This window comes from Microtus ochrogaster, chromosome 1, assembly GCF_000317375.1.
Source record: "Microtus ochrogaster isolate Prairie Vole_2 chromosome 1, MicOch1.0, whole genome shotgun sequence".
In the NCBI taxonomy this organism is placed as follows: domain Eukaryota; kingdom Metazoa; phylum Chordata; class Mammalia; order Rodentia; family Cricetidae; genus Microtus; species Microtus ochrogaster.
This window is the reverse complement of record NC_022009.1, coordinates 1,796,599-1,815,792: the sequence shown is the minus strand read 5'-3', so window position 1 is coordinate 1,815,792 and position 19,194 is coordinate 1,796,599. Positions and strand designations below refer to the sequence as shown.

The following is a 19,194-nucleotide window of genomic DNA, read 5'->3' as shown; positions in this document are numbered from 1 at the left end:
AAAAACCAAAAAAAAAAAAAAAAAAAAAAAAAGTATCTAATACATAGTTATAAACCTACAAAAAATCATTGTTCTAATTTGCTGTCCATAGCTTACAGTGAAAAATGCAAGAGGATGGAATATTATTCCAATATATTATTAGTATTAAAAGATAGAGTCTCCGCTATAGTGAAGTAAGGCATACTATCTGTTTCCAAATATATATTTTGTCATTCTACTGCTTCTAAATCTCCAGCATCACCCAGATTATTGCAGAGTAAATATAGACATAACTTGATAGTCAAAACTCTTGAAACATGCCCCTGGGGTTTTGTATAAATCATATCACACTATATACATTTAATTTAATACACATCAGTGTTAGTACTTCCAATCATGTGTTTCCTCAGACTGCCACCTCCATCTAGAATACCTTTTGTAAAATTTTATCCATCAAAATTCCATTCACTCTAGGAGTGCCGGAGAAATGTGGTCTCCATGAAACATTTTCACGTTCATTGGGTTTAAACACAGAATATTTGAGACTTTATAGAATTGTATCAATCTTTCATCTGTCCAGTTTAACTAAGTTATGCGCTATTGTATTTTGTTGTGTGGAGAGCCCCGGCAATTCCTGCTATAGATAGATATGAATGTACATTACTTAAAAGCTTTTTCTTCACTGACTGCGAAGGTAACTTGCTGAAAGCAGTTGCTAAAGATTATATGATTATCAGACTCCTTTCAGCAAAGCGATCCTCTTTGACCATCTTCATGAAAATGACAGCAACAACAAACCGAAGCAAGCATAAAGAAAGTGTTCATCCTACCTCTCATAACCTCATCTATTCCACCCAACAATACTAAGATCCTCAAAGACTAAACTGCTCTAGTGAAGACTGGATTTGGATTTTCTTTCATTCTGCATTCTCAGGTATATAGTTCCCCCCCCCATGCATTCTTTTTATTGAGTATTTGGGAGTTTCATACACTGCATCCTGCTCACATTCAGCTCCCTATCTTCCCAGATCCACTGCCACCTACCTCCACCCATGACCCCTGAAAACAAAAAAAAGGAAAGAAACAAAAAGAAAAAAGTCAAGGTTAAACTGTTGCCTATGTACTCATGGGAGCATAGTCAAACTCCCAATGACTAGTCCCTTCAAGAAAACGAGTCCTTCCCTGCCCACAACCCTGCCAGAAGACATCAACTGTGAAGGGCTATACTTCAGTATCCCTGCCACATTTTTCTTTCTTTATATTTTTATTTATTTTCTGCCTTTTACATCATGTACCTTGATCACATTAAATTCCTCTTCCCTTTGCCTTTGAATCTGCCCTCTAACCCTGTACTGCCCCCAAAATAAAATAAATTTTAAAAGAAAAAAAAAGGAAAGGGGCAAATTAAAAACCATGTCATGGGGATTATGTCATGCATTAACCCTCTTTATCCATATATCTTTACTTAGAAGTGTTCATTGCAAAGAGCCATTGGTCTGGTTCGAGGCCTCTGGTTTCTGCTGCACTATTGATGTTGGGCTCTCACAAGAACTCCTCTAGTATATCCTCTTGTTGCTCTGAGTTGTGGAAATCCTGCAAGTTTAGATCATGTGGGTCACATGCTCCAGAATATCATAAATGGGGTGGATGTTGGTGTATTCCAAGTCATAATCCTGTTTCCAGGCCTGGACAGTAGATATGCCAGCCAATTCTCCCCTGTTCTTATCATCAAGGTGAGTTCTCCAGCATTTCTCTGGCTAATGTACCTCTTGCAGCAATGGGACAAGTTCTCCTGCTTTTATACATTCAGGGTCAGCTCTCCAACATCTATACTAGAGATTAGGGCTAGTTCAGATGAGGTGTTGCCCAGATGAGGTACAGGGACCACTCTTCTAAGTGTTGTAGCTGGTGATGGGTAGGGTCAGCCCTCCCAATCTTATAATCCCAAGACCAGCTCCTCCACCTGTCTCAGGAGTTTATGGGAAGGAGGTATAGGGGCAGGCATACCCCCTCTTCCTGTGCTATCAATTGTCTAATGAGTAGTAGGAGCAGCTTTTCTTTGTCTATAACATTGGGGCTAGGTCATCCTCTCCTCTGACCATCAGGCAACTCTGTTTTGCTCCTTAAGTGATGTGCAGGGACTATTTTCTGAGTCCTGTGGTTGGTAATGAAGAGGGCCTACTCTCTCTTTTGTAACAGGTAATAATGTTTGAGGGCTGAGGGGGCATCTCTCACCCTCTCAAACCGTCACATGACAGACAAGTAGTGGGGCAGCTCACCCACTCCTACAACTTCAGGGGTGGCAAACCTACACCTCTGCCAAAAAGGTTGCCTCTACCGTGGTACTGAGGTGAGGTGCAGGACCTGCTCTCCCAAGTGTTTTAGGTGGTGGGGGTCAGAGACAGCTCTTCTGTTCTTATGACCATGAGCACAGCTCTTCATCTGCCTCATGTATTGATGGGTGGGAGAAAGAGAGTCATCTCTCCTCTGCCCAGGTCAGCACACCCTTTCCCAATTTTGAAGAGTTCTATTCAATGGCTTCCTGTCTAAACTCTTTGTTTTTTTAGAGTGAGGACATTCAGAGGTTTGGGAGAAAGAGGTTGTCACAGAAGCCTTCTATGTCTCTCATTCCCAACTGTGAATCTACAGTCATCAATACCACTAAAAATGAGGGTACCTTTCCATTTACAGTCAGCAGCAACACAGACCATGGACTTCCACATGGCTTCTGGTGGCATAAATACCACAGAAACCATTCTGGCCTCCAGTGGCAGCACAAGCTATGGACATCAATATGGCCTTCGGCAGCAACACAAACATGACTTCAGTTGGCAGCTTACAGCATTGATTTGCTAAGACTGCAGACTGGGCTACTTTCACTGCTGGGAGGAGACTAATGTTGGACCCAAAACACTACACACAGGTTGTGAACAAAAAGGCCATGCCCTGTGAACCTCCAGTCAGCCAGCACAAAGGCAGGGAAGTCTGTGACAGCTTGGTGTTCATAAGGACTCTGTCCTAGGATACCCTACTTAGCTGCAAGATCATCCTGAATCTGGGCAGGATAGCCAAGTCATGTCTGAATGATGGTCCAGTGTTTATGGTACTTCAGAAACCAAAAATTTGAAGCAGACCAATAACCCACTGCAATGAGTATTTGCATGTATAGCTGTTCTCTTAGGCAAAGTCTGTAGCTTTAATGATCAGTCCTTTATTTTTTTTTTCTCTACCTAAGAGGTTATCTACTATGGCACACAAAATCTTGCTAGTGTCCCTTTATTAAATGCAAAAGTGGAAATAAACTCAAAACGCATCCACAAAACAGCTCTGAGGATAAGAGCAATTGCCACCAAGCTTGACAAACTGAGTTTGAACTTCAGAACCCTCATGGCAGAAGGAAAGAACCAATCTATGCCTATTTGTGGTCTTATTTCTAGACTGTACTTGGACACACTTATACCACACACCAACCCTCTTATGCGTGAATAAACAAGTGTAAAAAGAACAGTATAACTGTATATCTTAGACAAGTCAATTTGTACATTTTTCCTTTAATTTTACTAATGTAAAATGAAGATGATGCTACCAACTATACAGTATAATTGCCATGAGAGGTGAAGAGCATTTTAAGAAAGTATATAATAACAGTAAAAATGGTATTATTTTCTTTTGATCTCATAGTTACTGTTACACCATGATCTCCGATCATACAGTCCTGTAATTACCCTCCAACTGTTCTTAATTGCCCTCTAATACCACTCTGGATTTGTATTATTGGTTATTTATGTTTTAAATAAATATCTTATGATTCTTTCAAGTTTAAAAACATTCCCTCCACATATATTTCCTTCGCCCATTTCCACAATGACTTCTAGAATTTTTTTAAGAAGTGATTTATTTTTAATTATGAGTGTGTTTATGTACGTGTGTTTTTACATTAACAGAGGTGCTCATAGAGGTCCAAAGAGGGTGTCAGATAGATATCTAGCAACTGGAATTTGGAGCAGTTGTAAGCTACCTATATAAGTTCTAGGATTCTAGGAATGGAGCCTGCTTTTAAAGCATTCCTACTGTTTGTGCTTCTAAACAACTGATCCACTTTTCCAGCCTCAGAGACATTTCTAGGGTTCCTGCATGTTAGTAGGATTCTCAGTATCACTTACTCAAATCAGAGTCACATTCAATCCAACAAAGAGGTAATTCACATCTCTTCTATTACTTCCTCAGACGTTAAAGTGTTCACTTAAAAGATAGGATTTTACTCTGCACCTTTCTTATGTCTCATCACTTCTAACATGTACAGCAAACTACGTCCCGATGGCACTTGAATATATTTATCATTATTTGCCATTTTCTTAGACCAAGAGGGGTGATTTGGGCTTGAAAAGGTTGTCTAAGAACTGATCTCACAGAATTTCTAGATCAACAGTTTGTCTCCTTTATATATAATATAATATAGGATACTTTCTCTAACATAACACCTCTTTTTAATGACTCCAAAACTCTTATTTCCTCATATGCTGTGAACAATTTGTTTTAAAAAATTAAGCATAATCTAGCAAGACAATGTCCACTTGAAACTATTTCTATTTCTATTCAGGGAGACAGCAAAGGAAGAATACAATAATACTGTCTTATAAGTAAGTAATCCAGACATTTTATTCGAATGAAGGCAAGGTTTATTTCTAAGGCTAACTGTATATATGCATTATAGGTACTGCCAATAAGTAAGAGAAATATAAACATACATAATTATTCCAAAATGGGATAGCTTAGCAAAAGAAAACGCAATAGTTATTTTGGTGGTAAGAAAAGTCTAAAATCACATGTCAAAACTTTACCTTCTAAGTCACCTTTCTAGAAGGTGACTGGAATATAAGGATGCACATAAGGCTTGCAGATCTCCTCAGTAAGCCCTCACAAGGGACAGCGAAAACATAAAGGGTTCCAAGCAATGATCTCTCAGTACTGCCCAGTCAGTAAGAACCAAAAAAAGAAAAAGGTGATATTGAACTGTCTGAAAAAAATTGAATTAAAATAAACAAAGTGAAGACAAGGAGTTCACAACAAAATATTGAAAGTTTTTTTTAATCCTAAATACTGTTTTTCAAGAAAAATAAAATAACTTCAATGAAAAGGTAAAAATGTGTGTCAAAGAAGAGTTCTAAGAAACAGGAAAGTATTTATGTCAAAATATGTGTTATGTATTTATATATTCAAGTATTTATGCCTTAATATTTGAAATGATTAATATTTTACACTAGCTGCAGATATTTTAAATTTTTACATTAATTTAGAATATATACAACACATATTTCGTTGTTCAACCTACAAACAAAGGGGAACTATTATGTGTAAGGAATACATGAATGATGAACTGAAATTTTGTTTCCAGTTGATCATTAACAGTTTGCATTCCTTTTGATGGCACTGATGGCTTGAATATAAAATAAGAACAGATTCATTTGATCTCGATATCAGTTGTATACCTCAGACACTGAACTTGTTATGGCTCAGAGTATATTTAAAGCAGGGTTACACTGACAATGATATATAAAAAGAAATAGATAAAATGGCATACCAATTATTTTTATCCAGAGTAAGATGCAGTTAAAGAGATTCCATACACAGATACTAAGTTCACTAGCAGAGAAATGCAGTACAACTAGCCTGGAGAGAAAAGATACATGGCTTTCACAAGACACGCTTTCTTTACCTGCAGTCACTTCCAGAAAAACCAACATGATTCACATTGTTAGATAACAACCATCAAACTAAACATTTATTAGCATGTTGAAACACAATAGTTAATAAAGCAACCAATTTTTGCCTTTCTTTTAAGTTACAACAGACTAGTTAAGGAGGGTTTATTAGCACTTGTGAAAGTCCTGAGACTAAAAGTATAAAATTCTAATGAGCTACTCATGTAACGGGATTTGATTTTTAAAATCAGTTTTACTACAGCACCCGATCTGCATGTAAAATTCAACTGAAAATTACCATTACAATGTTTTTATTAAACAATCCTTGTTTCAAACAGCTTCAGCAAAGGACAGAACCACCATAAATTTCTATGTGAAACAGATGTACCTAGATCTTCGATTTAAATTTATTGATGTAAAAAAGTACCTCCGAAATGCTTTCCATATTTTATTTTTTAACAAATTGTGTTTTCTCACTGGAGAACGCTGTAGGAGCATTTTAAGCATAGATCTAAACACCATATGTAGTGTCATCCAAAGCCCAGCTTTGCACTGCTATATATAAAGTAAATTTTGGCTTTGAGATCAGTTTATATATGCCATTTTTACAGTAATCATATTTAAAACACTTACCATATATACTAAATAGTGAGTTTTACATAATTCAATTCATATGTTAATATTCCCAGCCTGCTCTGAAAAGTCCCTGGCAAGAACAGTTCTCTAATTGTATTGTTTTATACAGAATGCTAGCATCTGTACACAGGTGCCAATTTTCACAGTTTAATTACAGACAGTAGGTACACCAGAGTACTATGCATCAGGATAATGTTTCCTTAGAGTAGTAAGCATGGTAGATTACAATATTGTTATTTATAAAGCTGCACAGTTTCTTGAATTATACTAATTGGGTTTGGATAAGTAAAACAAGTTCTCATTATACACAAATTTTAATAACTCATTCATTATTGCTAAGTGTGATAGCAATAAATGGATAGTTTTTCAATTCAAGTTTTCCTAGATTGAAGTGTTAGCTGTTGTCATCCCAAAATATTTTAGTGGTTTATACTTTGCTGGATTTGCTTCTGAAGAGGTAATATTGCAATGTAGGAGAAACAGAGTTATAAATTGTTTTCAGAGATTGAAACAATAATTCGGAAAATTGTCTCCAGTGTGGAAAAAGCATATTCTAAAAGTTAGCAAACATTTTTTAAACATTGTACTGTAAACAAAAAGGCTAAGGGTTGACATCATAACAATGAAAGAACCTGAAGATATTGAGATTGAAAGTACTCACTGGAATGATTCCAGCTGACAAGAAGAGCAATATGAACTGCCATATAGTGATATGTCCAATAGAAAAGGTCCACTTTCTATTGGCTACTTTCCAGCATACGGTTGCCCATAAGGATGGAAATTTGCAAGTACAGCCTAGTTAGGTGGACTTAGGTACAAACATCTTTACCTTTGATGGAGATTGTAGGACTTGATCTTTTCCAATTTGCTTCCTGGCTTGTGATATTAGTTATTTACTCTGCCATACAATCTCTGCCACTTTCATTAGACATAGTCACACGGAAATGTAATGAATGAAGTCAAGTGTTTATTCGCGACACAACATATTTTAAGTATTTTATTAAAGTAACAAGAACTAGAAAATTATGCCAAGTTGTGGGACCATTCAGTATTTCAAAAAGTCTCAGATAAGAACTTCAATGATTATAACACCCCCACAAGAGACCTCTTTTAGTGTACATGAACTATCTATCTCTTAAACATCTACCCATGAATCTGTAAACACTTTCCTAAAATGTACCTTCTCTGGCTTGTGATTTTTTTTTTTAATTCAAGGAACAAAATTCCAAAACCGACTATCTCTGGGCAGCTTTGGTGGCCTCTGAACTGATAAAAGTTGTATCGTGTTCACAAATACCTAAGCAGCATCTGAGTTAGTAATTAGTGAACAACAAACACAACTGAGATACAAACAGGCTATGCTGGGCTGTAATAACTACAAATGCAAGCGACAATAAATCCTTTGTTTTTTATTATATATTTTGTAATAGTGATGAAAGACTAGCACCCATGGTTAAAGATGGCTAGCCTATACCTAACATTGGTCTAAGATGTATTATTAATGATATGGTATTGTTTTTGTAAGCATGAAGAATGAGTTATGAGATCATAGTGCTTTCCCCTAGGATTTCATAGGAAAACTAAGATGGCAAATTAATATGAAACATGGTGTGGGAAGTCCTTCAGTCTATGTGTTGCTTTTTATTGGTTAATAAATAAAAAAACTGGGGTGGCCTGAGAGGGTACAATAGAGTTAGGTAGGAAAAACAAAACAGAATTCTGGGAGAAAGGAGGTGGAGTCAGAGAGAAGCCAGGTAGCCCCACCTGAAACCAGAACTTTAGCTGATAAGCCACAGCCACTTGGTGATACACAAATTAATAGAAATGGGTTAAATTAATATGTAAGAGGTAGCCAAAAAGAAGCTAAAGCTAATGGACCAAGTAGTGACTGAATTAATATAGATTCTGTTGGATTATTTCGGGCTAAACGGCTGGAACGAACAAGCTGCCCTCCTCCAACAGTTACATGATTGTAATACCTATAGATGCTCCCAACAACGTTATGTAAGGGGCTATTCTTGCTTTTTTTGATTCCTAGCTCATTGTCTGACTTTGCTTTCCCACTCTGACTGGCATCTCACTAGTGTTTCAAAACAATGCATTTATTTTACCTAAAGAGATCATCTCAAATCCCCATATCCAAACACCTTCATCTTAGCAATAGAAGTGACTATGAATCAGAGACGAGTCTAATGATATTCTTAGTGTTTTGTTGCTCAACTTTATCATTTTGTTCTTAATAAGAATAGGTATATTATATAGTAAACAGTACTAAAGCACTCTGTCATAAACACTCTAATATCCTTACAGAAACAATAAAGGATGAAACTTAAATACTAAATTATTTTATTATGGCTTGTTTATTTGTCTGTTTTTTATTAAGAAAAACTCTTCAATTTAGGATCATATTTTTCTTGCCAGATTCACTTACTTAATACCTAAACACTATATCCATTCTAGTCACCAAATTTATTTAGACACACAACTCCTGGGATCTGAAGATAAAATTAAGCCACAGTTTGCCAAATGTTTCTCTCCTCACACTCAGGAAGCTCCATAACTCTAAGAAGTGTACTAAAAAGAACTACAAAGTGAACACAATTATGATCATCTCAATAAACTATTGTTAAATTGGCTGAATGCTATATAAAAGAGTGGAAGTCTTTATCACTTTAACTAAAAGTAACATCAAGTTTAGTTGTGCATGCTAAGTAATGCAATAAGGAGTTGATTGATAGGATGGATTAGGTTTTAAAAACCACACACTAATTCTCTATTAGCAACTGAAATTCACACACACACACACACACACACACACACACCACCACCACCACCACCACCACCATCCATTACAATTACAATTATGGATGCGAGAAGTCCATTGTCTCAAAAAGAGCCAGAAACATTCCATTGGTAGTTTTATCAGAAGGAATTCTTTAAAATGAATAGTAGTTTTCCCATGAGAGAGAAAAGAAAACGAACGTATACAGAGAACCGTAGTTTCAGAAGTTGGTCAGCAATCCAATATGTTTAAGGAGAAACAAGGAGTAACCTAGTAGATAGTTAGAAGCCAGAGAGTTTGGGGATTGGCTCCTCTTTAATACACTGAGTATATCTGAAGTGACATTGAGCAGCCAAGAAAAACTGTCGGAAATAATTTAAGTAACAAAGCCAAATTTGATTTTAGGATAGAATATCTATAACAAAAATTTAGGGTTCTCTTCCAATTACTACTTTGGGAAATTTCATTCACCTTGTTTTTCTCATCTGTGAAAAGTGTCAATCTATCTGTTTAAATAACAGCAAAAAATGAGATAAAATTTTTGATGGTTGTTTTTAAATGTCAACTCACCATAAAACAAAGTCATCTGTGTAATTCTCTCTTAGTGTCCTCATTGTTGTTTAAGTTCTTTGAGGTTGTGATTTGTAGGCTGGTATTCTTTGCTTTATGTTTAAAAACCACTTTATGGATGAGTACATGTGATAATTGTCTGTGTGTTTCTACATGGGAAGTAGAAAAAGGCAAAATCTCCTGAGTAAACTGGGAGCATGGGGACTTTGGGGGAAGCTTGAAGGGGGGAGAGGAGGCAGGGAGGGGAGCAGAGAAAAAATGTAGAGCTCAATAAAAATCAATAAAATACATAAATATAAAAGGAAAAATAATAGTGATCTGAGCAGGTAGCCTGAATTTTGAATATTTTAAAAACATAACAGGTTGATTTGTGGCCAAATCTGTGGGAAATAAGATTGAATGCCTTAATCAAAACTAGAAGACACAACTCTGTCCAGAGTTTAACAAAAGGAACAAAGAATGAAAATTATTTGCCGTTTTGCTAACTTGGCCTCCACTCTTGCTGCTGAGTTAATTTAATTTACCTTGTTTTGTGTTGCTTCTACTGTCTTCCCTATTATTAGAAGCAGACTTCCTGAGCTTCCAACATAGACTGAAGACCAGTTGCTCTTCAGGAACCCTCTGGACCTTTGTACTAGGCTATGACTGCTAAGACTCCCACCCTCATAGACTGAGAAATTAATGTGTCTTTGGTTTTTATACATCCTCCTGTTGGACCATGTCCACTGTAATATGTGATTCACTAAATACCTTTAAAATACACTTTTTATTATGCATATATCATGGAATATATATATACATGAACTGTATTGACTGCTATATCACTAAATAATTCTGAATTTTAACTTCCGTTGTCTATTTGACTGAATGCTGATTCACCTAAGAGACACATCTTTAGGTGTGTTTGTAGGGAATTTCAAAAGAAGTTTAGCTAAGAAAGAAAAACTCATTCAGAAAATATACACTGCTATTCAATGAACTGATGTCTCAGACTTGAATAAAAAAACAAAACAAAAAACAAAACAAAAAAAAAACTTCAGTGACTGTTCTTACTGTCCATCATAGTGATGTTTTCAGATAAACTATCAGAAGGATTTGGGGAATTATGACTTGACATTTGTAGATTGTGTTAATCTTTTTTTCAGGAATGCTAGTTCAGCAAACAACATTTTTCTCACCACTATATTTAGTTTCCATTACTTCCTTGTTGACAGTAGCAGTATTTTTAATCTCTGACAACTGGACCGGTAAAATAATACTGCTAAATTAGACTCTTTATTACCACTGATATATGATATATGACATTTGTTGCATTTTTAATTCCATTTCTTATTTTTTATTATGTGTTTCATGTTGTTTGCTTACTTACATATGGGTGTAATTATTGTATGCCTACCATTCATCAGCCTCTTCATTTAGCTCAGTCTCCTCTTATGTCTCTCAGTCCATTTGATAATATTTTTATCCAGTTATTTCAATTATTCTGCCTTTCTCGTGAATGGAGTCTTATTTCAGAAATGTTACACTATAAACTATGCAGGGTATGGCATTTCAATACTCTTTCTTAATGCTGTTTATGGTTCAGTTAATAGCATAAAACTTTCTGGTCTCATCATCTGATATATATTCTTTTTTTTCTAACACACACACACACAGACACACACACACGATGGGCTTGGTGATATTGCCAGTTCGGTCTCTCCATGATGAAGCATATAGTTAATGAAGAATCTTCTGTTGTAGAAGAGCACTGAAAAATCTACAGAGTAAAATATTAAAAATTTTATCAAGATAAATGCATTTGGTACTCCTGATTCCCTTTTAGTGAGAACATAATTTAGACAATCTTTATATAATACTTTTAGCATGTATAGGAAAACAACAATGCTGGATAGTTCCTTTTAGCATCTTTGGAAAGTGCAGCAAGAGAGAATGAATTCAGTGATAAAACTGAGTAGCTCCAGATGCATGTAAATAATTTAAAGGTTTCTAAATATGCCCTGAAGAGAATCTTTTGCCTAGCTGCCACAGAGCTCAAGTTGTAGAAAGAAAAATATACCTAAGTAAGCCTTCATTTAGTGATTATCTGCCTTGCAAAGCAAGTTTAATTCCCAACCTTGAAGGGCATCAGCAGTTAAAGTTAAGTCATTGATTGCAAAACAATGGAATCTGATAACTTATGATGCAGATGTGTGTGGGTATACAAATGAGGTTCAGGGCATTGAGCTCTTAGATTCTGAGAGCAGTACCTATGAAAAATAGTGTTCCCACCCTTAAGAAAGGATGAAGTCCCTTATTCATATCTTGCACTATTGTCTTCTTCAGCCTGGAGAAGGTATCAGGCAATACAATGTTGATTTCCCTCAGGGTTCTCACATTGTTTCTAGACATGTAACTGGCCTCGATGCTAAGCAAGCTCCAAAAGATAAGGCATAAAATGTGGATCAGGAGAGGTAAGATATACCCCTGAAGAATTTAAGTGTTTTTCAAACTAATTAAAGTGGAATTCTGGGGAAGGTGTGAGAAATTTATTTTAAGGATATGGGATAATGTTGAGGAAACATAAAAATGGATCAGGCTGTATATATTTGTATAGGAATATTAAACAAGGATTGTAATTTTAATATTGAAGCTCACAAAGTTAAAATTAAAAGCATGCCTAGAGTTTATCTGGTTAGCTGAAGTCTTTGTAAAAAGAAGGGCTTTTGAGAAGAAGATGAAGAGAATGCTACTCCTTGGCTTAGATTTGATGAAGAGATTTTATTGCTCATGGAGATTGAAATGTTGGAGTGGACTCTGTTCAAAACTTATCCATCCCCAAAGCAAGGGTGCAGAAGAAATGCTCTTTACTGAGGAACAAAATGGAGGACAGAGCACCAGAACATCCAAAGAGCTTACTTTTTTTTCCTTTTCTTTCATTTGTTTTGTTCCAGACCTAGTTTGGGACATTGACTGCAGAAATGTATAAAGTGGATCTAATGAATTCAGTTTGTAGTAAATCTGCGTATTGGGGGACAAAAGACAGTAGTGGATCACCGAATGTGAGACGAACACAGTTATCCTAGTGTGAAGTTCGGGGAAGTAACTTCTGTAATAGCCTGCTTCTGGTACCTGAGAGTTAAGCATAGTATTTCCTGAATGAAATAGAATAGATAAGAAGACTACTAAGTTTCTCTTTGATCTTCATAAGGCAATAAAAAAAAAACATTGCAATAAATGAAAGAAAGCTATATTTGACCAGAACAATAGGGAATCATGGCCCATCGACCAATTTTGAGACTTGATTCAGGTTTCAGATTCCGACATCCTTGAATGAAAAAAGGCCAAGTCCCTGTTAGGAAGCACAATGTTACAATAATTTCACTATTAACCTGTCTTTTCTCCTTTTTCAGAAAAACCTAAGGCATGTAGAAAGATTCCGTTCGAAGTGGAAATAATGTTCTGTATTTGGTCCATACCACCACAAGGAAATAGTCTCATTGTACACTGGGCCTCCTTGGATTTTGGAGGCAACATATTCCTCACTTTGGATCTGGCCCATACACCAAGTGTCAGAATAGTGACGGTTTTAAGAGGGGTGTAGGGCAGAGAAATGCACGCGCATATCCCACATAGTCGGGGGTCAGAGAATCTGAGTGACTTACAGGCACAATTTGCACCTTCCACACAGGAGGGGATTGACTGGCTCTTTTGAAGTAAAGCAAACTCCTTGCCATCCTGAGGTGCCAGGACATGCTAATGTAATTCTGCTCCTTCCATTATAACTATGAGGTCACTTGGGAAAGAGGTGTTTTCTGCCTACATGACCAAGTGCATGGAAATAAAATGTGACTTGAGTCATTCCTGCTACCTAGGCAACAGAATGTTGATGAAGCTTTTTGTTACCCGCTTTTCCAGTTTACATTGCTATAAAAGCTGTTGGAAAAATAAACGCGGGTGATTTAGGGATCTGAATAATCCTTGAAAACCCCTCCCCACCTGATATTGTTGTGTGAATTGTGTCTTTATTTTCCTCATGTCTTTATGCTGGTAAGAAATTTTGTTGTTGTTGTTGTTGTTGTTGGGGCTGGTCCCCAACAGAGGGGCCTGGAACAGAATAAGGCTCTTTAATCGTTTCAGGCTGCTATCCAGTCTGTACTGCCATTCGAGACAAATGATTCAGCAGAGCTCATGATATTCCAAATGTCAGTGGCATTTGGGGACATTGCTTGGAATCTGTACCAGGCCTCCATATATTAACCATAATATAGGTCCTTTGGAGCTAGGCCCTAGCTTCTGTAGATAACTAGTCTCCCTTTGATAGAGAGCTCTGCAGTCAGTCTTTCTTTTTACGACTAGATCCCAAATAATGACATGGAGACTTATTATGTATGAAAGTTTGGCCTCAGCTGAGGTTTGTTCCCAACTCTCTCTTAAAACTTAAATTAACTCATTAATATTAATTTACATTCTGCCACATAGCTCTTTACCACTGCTCAGTACCATCCGATCCACTTCCTCTGTGTCTGGATGATGAATCTAGCCTTTCTTCTTCCCAGAGTTTCTATCTCTTCCTGGAAGCCCCTCCGTATCCTCCCCTGCCTAGCTATTGGCTATTCAGCTCTTTACTAAACCCATCAGAAGGTTCCTTGACAGAGACACATCTTTAGAGTATACAAAAACTTTTCCCACAACACAGCTCTCGTACTATTGCACTTTAGTGGACTGAATGTTTGTTGATGGCTACTCAGGTAACGTAACTCCTTAGCTACCATCATTAGTAGGTGTTATCTAAAGTATCATTCCATAAAATTGTATGTACATAGAAGCAGACAGACAGAAAGACAGACAGACAGAACGAAAGGTATATCAGCCAACAAAAAGACTCAATAAATCTTGAACATGTATTTTAGATTTTGTATGAATATTATATATTACATCTTTGTGGATTGACTCTTATGTCTTCTCTATGTCTATAAAACCCTAGTGAAAGTGCTAGTGGTATTTTTATTAGATTTTTAAATATTTTATATGCTTAGGTGTTTTGCCTACATATATGTCTATGTATCACATGATGTGGGAAGTCCTTCTGTTTATGTGCTCCTTTTATTGGTTAATGAATGAATAAAGAAGCTATTTTGCCTTTGATAGGACAGAGTGGAGCTAGGTAGAAAACCTAAACTTAATGATGGGAGAAAGAAGGCAGAGTCAGTGGGATGACATGTACCCACAGCAGGAGATAGACACACTGGACCTTGCCAGGAAACCACAAGCCTAATGGTAAAATATTATATAATGGAAATGGATTAATTTAAGATATAAGAGTTAGCCAGAAATACACGTAAGCTATTGGTCAAACAGTATTGCAATTAATACAATTTCTGTGTGGTCATTTCAGGTCTGAGCAGCCGGGGAATGAATGAGCAGATTTCGACTATAATCACGTGTGCTTGATGTTTGTGGAGGCCATAAAGGGGCATCAGATCCCTAGAACCAGAATTACAAATGGTTAGAACCACCATTTGAGTGCTAAGAATTGAACATGGATCTTATACAAAACACTCATCATGTTTATTTGTTGAGGCCCAAGTTGTGTTTAACTGTTTTCACCCCCAAAAATATTATTCAGTAAAGCAGAAGAAATTAAGGCAGTAACAAAGAGATATGATAGGAAACAAAGTGAGACATGCTACATTTAATATCTATGCCAAGAAAAATCATTAATCAGTGGTGTTAATAGCTTTTATAAGACACTAGTTTCTTTAACTTTCTTGTTCAGGTATACAGTGGGATAGCTTAAGAAGTTAAATTAAATTATATAAATTTCATTATTGGAGAATGTCTTAGATCCTTTCAATGTTAATTTGAAATTTTATTTCCTTTGAAAGGAAACAGGTTTGTTAAACTACATTCAGTATTTTCTTGGGGATACTTTTTTCTTTTCTTTTCTTTTTAATTTTTTTTGAGCATGGTTACTCTGTGTAACAGTCCTAACTGCCTTGCAACTCACTCTGTAGACCAGACTGACCTTGAATTCACTGAGATGCACCTGCTTTTGCCTCCACTAGGTTCTAGGAATAAAGGCATGAACTACCACCAGCTGGCTCCTGGGATACTTTTAGTGGAAATTGTGATCAGGGTTTGATAGCTTATCCTTTTAGGTGAGTAAGAAGGAAAACATATGGTTCTAGGAAAAGCTCTATGGAAAAGTATCTTCTTTTGAAGTACTCTTGATGGATTTGCTTTTAAAATATTTCCTAGAAACATTTTAATGTAAAGTACAATGTAACAATAGACAAAATAATGATACTCCTAAAAATGGCGTAGCATAGTTGTTGAAATCCATAAACTCCATTACTTTACATGATAAAAGGAAATTGGAGATGGAATTAAAATATGGACTTTAAAAGAGATTATCATTGAAAGTGTACATGAGATTAATAGAATCCCCTGCTCTTAAAAATCTAAAAGAGCCTGGCAGAAACTGAAAACTGAAAGAATGTTCTAAGTTTCCCAAGCTCACAAAGTCCTGCAACATGGAAAGGATATTGGGAAAACAAAGGTCATACCAGAGTTGGAGCATAGTAGGGGAGCTAGACAGGTATGCTTATGTTTAGCTAATAACTGTTAGCACAAACCATAGTGGGCTTTCAAAAGAAGAGAAGGAATTCAGCCTTCAGTCCTCAAAACCAGTCCCACAGAGGAAAACAAGATCTCAACCCTCTTCCAGAATAGCCCTTTCCTGTACTATACACATCTCAACTGAAAGAACAGTGGTTTGAACAAAGGAAGTCTGAACCAGGACTTCTCCAGATGTGTAAGTTCATAACAGAAACAATAGTAATATGAAAACTGCAACAACAGGTCTCCCAAATTATTGATCTCATAAAACCAATCTTTAGTCATGACCCAAAAGAAATTCCAAATATCTCAAAACAATGATTATAATTATATTCAAAAATCTCCAAATATATAATATACACCAACAAAACAAAAACAAAATATTGACTGACATGAGGAAGTCAATCTAACATATGAAAATAGAATTCGACAAGAAGATAACTGGAAAAAAAGGGGTTGTGGGAGGAATGGTATAAATGAAAACCCAATAAGTCTAAATCAAAACATCAAGAATAGCTTCATCGATGCATCATGTGGAAAACAAACTGTAGATTCTGGTGAACTGTGTAATATTGGATCACTCGTAAGTATTAATGACAAATTTAAAACAACAGCAAACAAACAATAATAAAAAAAAAACACTACCAACAACACCAGCACAAAGCAAAACAAAACCCCTAAAACTTACACTTACAACTTGGGAGAATTAAAACTGATCTGAACTTTGAATTATATGCATGGAAGAAAGAGAAAAATATAGGCACAGAGATATTATCTATAAAATTACATAGAGTAACCACATGGTAATTCACAACCATCTGTAGTGAGAACTGGTGCCTCTTCTGGTGTGTAAGATAGATGCAGGAAGAACACTGTATACATAATAAATAAATCTTTTTTTAAAAATTACATAGAAAATTTTCCAAATAAAGAGAAATAAATGCCGACCCATGTACAAGATTTATACAGAACAACAAAGGGATAGGGAAAAAAAAGAAACTACTTTTAGCATAACAATCAAATATAAAGAAAGATAGATACATAAAATTCCTACTTTATTCTATGAATTACTTTAAAGGTAGAAGTGGCTTGAAAACTGTATGACAAGTTGTGAATGACAACAACTTTCTTTTTTTTTTTTTTAGTTTTTCGAGACAGGGTTTCTCTGTAGCTTTTGGAGCCTGTCCTGGCACTAGCTCTTGTAGACCAGGCTGGCCTTGAACTCACAGAGATCCGCCTGCCTCTGCCTCCCGAGTGCTGGGATTAAAGGCGTGCGCCACCACTGCCCGGCTGACAACAACTTTCAACAACAAAAATTATACCCATCAAAACAATCCATTAAAACTAAAAGAAGAGAAGAAAAGAATTCCAGAATAAGAGCTGATTAAAGGAATTTCTGGGAACTGAGCTATACAGAGGCTAGAGGAAGGTATGCCTTTAACTAAAAAGAAGGATAAACACAATATAAGATTCATTAGGGACTAAGAAATAATACTCTAAAAGTTAATTGAAACAGTTTGAGGAAAACACCACAGAATCAACAAAATAACAGGAATTGAGATACAACTTTCAATAGCAGTTTCAAAGATCAACAGTCTCAATGACTCAATAAAGAGACATATCAAAAGATTCGATTAGAAAACAGAATTCAGCTTTTTGCTTCATTCAAGAAACACATCTCACCACCAATAATAGAAGCTACCTTAAGGGAAATGAATTGAAAGAGGGGATTCTAAGCAAAAGAAACTAAGAAATAAACTGCTATAAACATTTCAATATATAAAAAAATAGACTTCAATTTAATACAAGTCAGGAAATGTCAGACAGGGAGAGAAAGGTTGCTGCATATTCATTAAGGAAATAGTACACTAAGAGAATATTACAGTCCTAAAACACATTCATCAAGGACAGGAGGAGCACATTCCACAAAACAAATACTATTTAATGTAAAATTACAATTAACCCCAAATAGTGATAGATGATCACTTCAGTACTCCATGTTAACAAACAAGTAAGCCATCTAGATGAAAACTAAGCAGAACACTGAAGTTAAATGACATCAAATAGATCCAATAAATATTTACAGAACATTCTACCCCAAACCCAAAGTATATATCCTAATCAGTACCTCATGGAACAGTCTCCAAAATTAACCACATCTTAGAATACAAAGTAACTATCAACAAATATAAGAAAATTGATATGACTTCTTGTATTGTATCTTAAAGCAATGGGGAAAACCAACAGCAATAGAAAACAGAGAAAACATACAAAGCCATGGAGATTAAACAACATGCTGTTTAATGATAAATGTGTCACTAAAGATATCAAGAAGTAAATAAGAGTTCTTATCCATTTTGACATAAAAGTAAGTAATGTACTACTGCTTAAAGTTGTATACACTTAAAAATATTTTACAGAATATCTCTGAAAATAAACTTCTGTGTATAAATATATATGCCCAAATGTCAACATAATAACTATAATTCTGTTCGTTATAGACTGTATCCAACTAACTCATTATAAAAATATAAGGGAAAGTTTTTAATCTTACTGAATTTTGATATGCCATGCTCTGGTGATACCCATTGGAAGGATTTCACTTTCTGGACAAAAGCAGTGGAATTATAGAGGGGGAAGGACAAGAGGAAAGTGAGGGAGAAGATGAGGAGAGGAGGGGAAACTGAATTTGGATTGTAGAATAAGGAAATATATATATTTAAAGATGAAAAATATAAAACCAATATAGTTTGACCAACCTTAGTTGAAATTAATCAGTAGGAGCAATAGTTTTGAAGTAACTATTGGTTTAAAATTCCACCATCGTTTTTTACCGCAGCGTAGTACTCTAATGTGTAGATATTCCACACTTTCTTCATCCATTCTTCCATTGAAGGGCATCTAGGTTGTTTCCAGGTTCTGGCT

At 35.8% G+C, this 19,194-nt stretch overlaps 1 protein-coding gene across 4 annotated transcripts in view; it reads right to left on the bottom strand.

The window, feature by feature from the left end:
- Lrfn5 (leucine rich repeat and fibronectin type III domain containing 5) overlaps positions 1-19,194 on the bottom strand; it is a 256,920-nt gene that overhangs the window by 43,873 nt on the left and 193,853 nt on the right. The window lies entirely within an intron of this gene.